This window comes from Manihot esculenta, chromosome 14 (genome assembly GCF_001659605.2).
Source record: "Manihot esculenta cultivar AM560-2 chromosome 14, M.esculenta_v8, whole genome shotgun sequence".
Lineage (NCBI taxonomy): Eukaryota > Viridiplantae > Streptophyta > Magnoliopsida > Malpighiales > Euphorbiaceae > Manihot > Manihot esculenta.
This window is the reverse complement of record NC_035174.2, coordinates 4,930,535-4,938,991: the sequence shown is the minus strand read 5'-3', so window position 1 is coordinate 4,938,991 and position 8,457 is coordinate 4,930,535.

The window sequence follows — 8,457 nt, the reverse complement described above, 5'->3', positions numbered from 1 at the left end:
GAGTTGCTGGCCACCCTTGAAGGCGAAGACCCCCTATATATAGGAAAAATTATGCATGGCAACTTTAAATAATTTTATCCCCTTCTTTTTTAATTCTCAATCGGCCTGCAAATCTATTTATATCTATCTCTATCTACGTGAAGATCGTTTCTCATTGTAATATATATATATATATATTTTCCAGGAAACCCATGGCCCAGATTATGCACGTTTGTTCCTTACTATGCAATATTATTTATTCACTTTTTATATAGGCTCCCTTAATATATTAAAAGCTACAGTACTATTTAATTTATTCACGAAATTAAAAATTGAGAGAGTAAAATCTGAAATTTCTTAAATTTGTTTAAATACATCAAAATGTACCGAAATGCACTTACCATCCGATCAATTCTAACAGTTAACTTTAAACATTTTTCTCTTATTAATTTAATCAATTTTTTGTCCCGTGCAGTTTGTTAAATTTAGGGCTGGCCTAACTCACCCCAAAAGCTCAAAGGGGAGGAGTGGCTATAGCCCATATAAGGGGCACATTACCCCTTTCCACAACCGATATAGGATTCAATACATCCCCTCACGCCCAGAATTTTTACTAGTGCGTGACACATTTATGGGGCGTCCAATATCGATTGGGAGGCTCTGATACCATGTTAAATTTGCGCCCGGCCTAACTCACCCCAAAAGCTAGGTCAAAGGGGAGGAGTGCCTATAATTTATATAAGGGGCACATTACCCCTTTCCACAACCGATGTGAGATTCAATACAGTTATTATACATTTAATATTTAATTTTAATCATAATATTTAATAAATTTATACTTTCAAAATTATATTATAAATTTTATTTAATTATAATATTTTAATTAATTACATAAAATATATTATCAGAGATATTTTAATATTTTAGAATAATTTAATTTTAACTATTAATAAATATAACTCAATTTTATATTAGCAACCAACATAATTTTTATTCGTAGCTAATATAATTTTGTAAGTTGTTATTAAATTTATATTTTATATATATAATTTTGATGATATAATTATTTCATTATATTATATATTTAAGTTGATTTAAATAATAAGTAATATAATACACTTGATATTAATTGTTCTTGATATCCTTTTGCAAATGATTTAAGTTTTTTAACCAAAAATTTCGTCCAAATTACATATATATTATTTTATTTTATTTTATTTATGTAATATAATATTTATTTTAGTATTTTGTATTTTCAAAATTATATTGTAAAATTTTGTTACTTATAAAATTCTTAATTGATAATGTTAAACATATTGTGAAAAATTTAAAGAAATTAATTCTTTTAGCTCTCATATATATATATATATATAGATTTGGTTAATTTCACATGGAAAAAAGATTTTTTTTTTTTTTTTGAAAAAAAATACAAATAGAAGTTTCCATTATAGGAGAACGACGAAGGAAAAGGTAAGCCAGCTGGGGTCAGAATATCGATGACAAATTGCAGCATGCTTAGACTACAAATTTTGTACTTGGAGATTTGCATTCTTCTAAAAAAAATAGGGTTTGGTATTGGTATTGATGTTTTACTAAATAACAAGTCAAGAAATGCATCCTACAGGTGGCCATTGTTGACAAAGTAGGCTTTGGATGCTTAATTTAATTACTAATGATTTCTCGATATTACATATTCAAATCATATAATATTGATATAGTTTTCTGTTTGCTTTATATATACTTCCACTTATTTATATTATTTTTTATTTTGATTTATAATATATAATTAAATTAATTTTCTTTTAATTGTATAAAAAAATTTTGATTAATACAACGATATATGACTAATGTATTATATCCACATAATGTAGATCAGTGCATTAATTATATATGATTTAATTAAGGATAAATTATATGTAACGATAGCTGTTGGAATGTGAAATACGGTGGTGGGTTACGACAAATTAAAATTGTATATAATAGATAGTACGAAATTATTAAATAATTTAGATTAATTATTTTGAATCAAATGAAAAGTGGATCTAAAAGTTATTTGTATAAGTTTGAGAGAGACTGTTTCATTATACTTTAATTTTTAAATTTTAATATAATTAACAGATCGGTCTCTCTATTTTTGAAATTGAATACTTAAATTTTTCTATAATTAATTTGTTCAAATTAGATATTTTTCCGTCCATAATTTTGTTCATCAACCGGTCAAAATGAGAATAAACATCTTAAATATCTAAACTATCTTATGAACACTTAAATTCTTTTTAATATAGAATAAAATTTTTATATTGTATAAATTATATTTTAATTTTTAAATTTTAGTATAATAGATCAACTTTTATATTTTTAAAATTAAAAATTTAAATCTTATTATATTTAATCCGTCTAAAATTAGATTTTTTTTATTTCATTATAAATATTAGTTTAAAATTAATGAATGATCAAATTTCTTCTGAAAATATAATTTTTTTTAAAAATATTTTTTATAAAAATATACAATCTACTTAAAAATTACTTGATATCACTCAAAAATAGTTAAAACGGTAAGTATTTTCTAAAATTTTTAAAATTATAAATATTAAAGTAAAATTTTGAAATTATAAATATTAAAGTATTTTTATGAACAGAAATTGAAGAATAAAAGATATTAAAAATTAATTAAATGAGATATTATAGATAAAAATTAATGGTGAGTTAAGTGTTTTTTTCAAATAAAAAATAAAGGAGAAAAATATTTAAATTATAATAGACGAGACAGACTGATTATAGAAAGATTTAAGTGTATAATTTTAAAATATATAAGGACCAATATTATGCTAAAACTCAAGAATTCAAGTGTAGTTTATCCATTTAAAAAGATAATAAAAATACTTCTACATTTTTAACGATAAAAATGAATAGAATAACTTCTAATTTGGACGAACTGATTATAGAGATATTATCAGGCCCAGGCCCAAGCCTATATATATATATATATATATAAAAATTTAGAGCATTAAAGCTCTGGTTTCGGGAATGTCCCGAAACATTCCCGAAACCAAAGCATGCTGTCTTCCTCCCTCGCGAAATAGAGCAGAACCTCTGTTTTTCTAAAAAAATAAAAAAAAAATTCCTCTTTTAAATCCAAATCTCCACCCCTCAACCCATCAACCCACAAACTTCTAAGATCCTTCAGCTAGATCCTGATTAAACCTATATCCTGCTAAGAAATTCAATAATTTCTTTTAGAGACTTCAAATTGGATAGGTGAGTTTTATCCCTTTTATTCAAAATTTTACGATATAATTTATTTTCTCTACCCTTGTAATAGTGATTTTTGGTGATTTGAGAATTAAAAGGGTATATGTTTTAGTTAGATCCAATTAATGAGTTTTAATATATCTTTTTGGGATGATGATTTTTATAGGTTATTGAGTATTTTTGTTGAGTTTGGGTATTTTTGAGAGGACTAACTATGCTGAAATATGGCCAAAATTTTCTTAAAAATATATATAAAACTATAGTTAAAATTTCATATTTTACGTTTTATATTATTGTCCTAGAGTATTTTTTTATTATTATTTGATATATATATATATTTTTTTTTAATTCTAGGAGAGGATCCAGCTTCCAGGATAGATAATAGGGGTACTCCTGCGACCTAGGTCTTTTGTTCCAAGTATTCTGGTGAGTGGATAAATTTATAATATTAATATTTTTCTTAAATATATTTATATGTGTATATGTTACTTTGTTTATTTAAAAGGGGAAAGGATAAAGTTAATTTATATTTCTTAAATACATGAAAATTGAATTTAAAGCACAGCTGAATAAATAGCCGATTACACTCTGTATATGCACCGAACATATAACACCTTGATGACAGGTGATTTATTTTCAGCATGATATATATATTTATACTGTCTTTGGGACAACGCTTGATATACAGACAGTCTTTGGGGCGTATGTCAGGTGGTCACCCTTTGGGGTAGCTCTGCACATGTGTATGACCAGCATTTCAGTAGCTCTTGGGCCAAATTTGTCATTATAGAGCCTAAGATGTCAGTATTGCTCTCAGGCTGTTATTATTTTATTATACCTGCAAGGAACATATTATGAGTGTATGCAGATTCTATTTTTCACAGTTTATTTTATATTGATGGAATTAAATTGTATTTATTCAGCTGACTTATTTTAGCTAAATATTTGGTACTATTAAGTACCTAAACTTATCTTTTCCCCTTTGTTATTTATTTATCCGCTCACTGAGTATGCTGTACTCACCCCTTATATTTCTTTTAATATTTCAGTTCCTTTTTGGTGATCCGCTCATCAGTCTTCATCTCCTAATTTATCCTTCATTCCACATCGTCCATTCAGAGTCTAGAGGAGGTCGGACCAATCTTAGGTCTTTTGTTATTTCTTTTTGTAATTTTGTTAGATCATGTATAGATTGTACAGCCCAATGAAAAAGATATTGTGTTGTTCTAAATGTATTATGGATTGACTAGTCCAGCTTTAAGTTTTCTCTCCTATATGTTTTATAATTTGGAATTATAGCAGGTTACATGTTTTTATATGTATAAGTATTAGGGAATGTTCTGTCAGTTTTCCGAGTCATATCAGTCTCTACAGTTTGGGGATTGGGTGTGACAGATATTTAAGTATTCAGTTTTAAAAATATAAGAATTGATCTATTAATTATATTAAAATTTAAATACTAAAATATAATTTATTTTTTAATTAATTATAATACATAAATCTCGATATAAATAATTAATTTAGTGATTATATATCATAATGAATTTTAAGTCATTAGTATGAAATTATCTTTAAGGTTGTAACTTTCAAAATTTTAAATTTGAACATGATAACACATAAAAAAAGGATTCATTATATTGTGACACGTGTACAAAAGATATAAAAAGGTGCTAAGAGTCAGGTCAGGAACGGTCGACTTCAATAACTGGAAAGAATTTGTCTTGTATAAATCAAATGATCCAGATATAATTTAATGAAATCAGAACAAAATATCGATCTCCAATACAATAGTCGACCCCTCTAATTTTCTTCGAGATATTAAATGCGCGTGCAAAAAAATTACTCAGCCACCTGATACACCTGCCAAAGAGTATAGACAAACCAGCTCTGCATTAATTAGCCAATTGTCAGCCGCCTAACACACCAGCTACAACACGCCCACTATCCAATTTGATAGAATATAAGGCAAGGAATCAGAATATAAATATCCTTGAACTAACACCTAGCCACAAGATCTCTCTCCGACTCTTTTTCTCTCCCAATGATGAATTTCCAAAAAGTTAATCTCTCTTTTGTACTCGCAGAAAAATCCTAAAAATGGTGATTTTTTGAAAATTCTTTCCTTACATTAATGTATTTCATATAATACTTAATCTAATTTGAGTGTTGGAAGGTCTCCAAATAAACATCGATCCATTGAATTCAGTCTCCGTTCAAATGTCATTGTCTGGACATCCCACTGAATTCCGCTAATCTATTAGAGGTAAAGATAATATATCAGGCCACCTAATTACTAAAGATATACAATGATTTGGACTGAAAATTTGAACAGGTTGTGAATATTTGGATTTGGTTAAAAGATGAATATCCATGCCTAATTTACTTGATTTGGGCCCAAGTGAATGGCAGATCGAGAGATTTTGCGAGTATGAAAATAGTGAGATTACTATTTAACTTTTATAATTTAAAAAATTTTATTAGTTAATTTTTATTATTAAAAAATATATTAAAACGCATTTGAAATATTAAAAAATTTACTAATTAATTTTTTTTATTACTTTTTAACTGTTAAATACTAAAAAAAGTTCAAAATACTATCCAGTGAAAGTATTAATTAGTTTAATTTTTATAAAATTAAGAAATTAATTAAGAAATTTTATTAATATTAAATAGTAAAATATTTAATATTTAAAATTAATAAAGTATCGATTAATAAATTTTTTAATATTTTAAAAATATTTTATTAAATTTTTAAATTAATAAATTAACTAATAAATTTAATTTTAAAATTGAAGGATTAAATAATTATTTTTCAAAATAAATTATGGGGCCCCTTAAAATCCATTGCCTTACAAATAGTTAAAAGGGCAATTCCAAGTGCTGATGGCCCACCATTTGTATTATTATTTTAAAATTTTGAAATAAATTGTTTAATATATTCCTATTTTTAAATTATTATTATTTAAGTGTAATTAATATTTCAAGTGATAATTTTGAGAATATCGTTATTTAAATTAGGTAACAAGCTATGATAGATTATCTTCTCAGATTTAGCATTATGTATCATTTAATATTTATTAAAATAAGTTTTTGAGTTTGATTCCGTGTTTAAAATTCATCGAATAGAGAAAATTACAAATTTGAAATACAGTATTTCATAATACTACAATTTTAAATAATAAATTTAAAATAATCATAAAAATCTTAATTCAAAAAAAAAATTAATCATAAAAAAAAATATTATTATTATTTTGATTTAAATGATTAAACTAATCATGTTGATTGAGCATTTAAATTGACCATTCAACGTAGGCAGCCTTTAATGGTGGCAATTACAATTGTTCAACTCTGAGATATTTACTTCATAAATACTGCATTTAATATAAAAAGACAAATCCTAATGCAAAAGGACTAAAAAAAAAAAATCTCAATTCAAAATATCTTTAAAAAATGAAACCACAAATATACAGTTGAAAGATAATACAAATTTGGAAATTATTGAGAAAAAGGTGAAATTAAATAATGAGAGTACTAATCAGGTGAAGATTAATGGAGGGCATTAATGTTTGTTGGTACAGGTTTGTTGGGAAGTTGGGTATTAATTAAGGCAATATTATATTTTTTTTCCAACGAAATAATTTTTTTTAATAAAAATAGATAGAAAATAAAAAATTTAAATTTTATTTTATTTTTTAATAAACTCACTTATTTATTTTATAAATATTATTATTAATACTAAGTCAGACTCTATATTTTCTAAAATTTTTATGAATAAAATAATTTTTTTAAATTATTTTTTAAAATTAAAAAAATAATTTAATTTTTTATTATATTTTTATAAATAAAATTAAATAAAAATACTATTTTGAAAAAAAACAATATTTTAATAAATCTATTAAATTAAAAAAATTAACTTATTATTAATAATAATACCTAAAAATTAAATAATAAATTTATCTTAATAAAATTGACAGCAGGCTATAAGGGTGGTAATGGGCCGTTGTAGTCCTAGGAAGAGTGGTTTATTCACGTGGAAGGAGTTGGACAATTTTTTTTTTTTTGAAATAAACTAATGAAATATTTATATAGACCCGGTGTATATATATATATCTAATTAAAAGAATGTAGTTAAATATAAAATTTAATATAATTTTAGTTAATTTATTATTTATTTATTAATAGAATATATATAATGTGGATAAAATTTTTTCAAACCATATATAAAACACAAGACAATAAAAAAAATGTGGTAAAGGAAGAGCATTTAGCTGATATTTGATATGCATTTTTTTTTTAAAAGGAATTGAATTTTATTAATAGAATTTCATTCATTTCTATTTATAAAATAATTTATTTATATTTATAATTAATTTTAATATAATAGAATTCAATTAAACTCTTTTACATTAAATAAATTAATAATTAATAAATTTAGATTAATTTTATTTATTTATCATTCTTATATTTTTAAATTAAACGAGCATATTCATTCTTATACAAAATAAGTATTTTTATTACCTTTATTGAAAAATCATTATTAATATTTTATAATATTTAAAATTTAAATTTTACATAATATTTTACCATTAAAAATATAAAAATTATTTTCTTAATTAAAAAAATAATATAGTAAATTTCTTAATATTAATTATAAATTTATTAATAATTAATAGTCAATATTAAATTAAAATAATTTTTATAAAGTAAAATTATTAATTAAAAATAAGAGATAAATTTAAAATTAAAATAAATAAAACAAATAAAAAATAAAAAAAATTTCAACGACAAATTAAATAATTTTAATATAAATAACCTTATAAAATTATAATAATTTTAACAAGATACAAGAATTTAAACAAATTAAATTTTTATACTGTCAAACACAAAAATTTTAAAAATATATATATATTTTTTAAATTTTTTTAAAATTAAATATTCCAAGCGTTTAATAGCCTTACCTTTTCTAAAATTTGCTTACCATGAGTTGAGTACTAAGGAACACAGTTTTGATGATTTTAAAAATCCGATCTCACAATAAAATATTAATCTTTTATTACAGTTTAACTCTTTAATTTTATAACAATTTAAGTATTACAGTTTTGATTTTAGTTACGATTTAATTGTTTTAATTTGAATTAATTTTTTTAATTTACTATTGATTAAGCATATATTTAATATAATGATTATTTTATTAATAAAATAAAAAATTTATAAAATAAAGTGTTT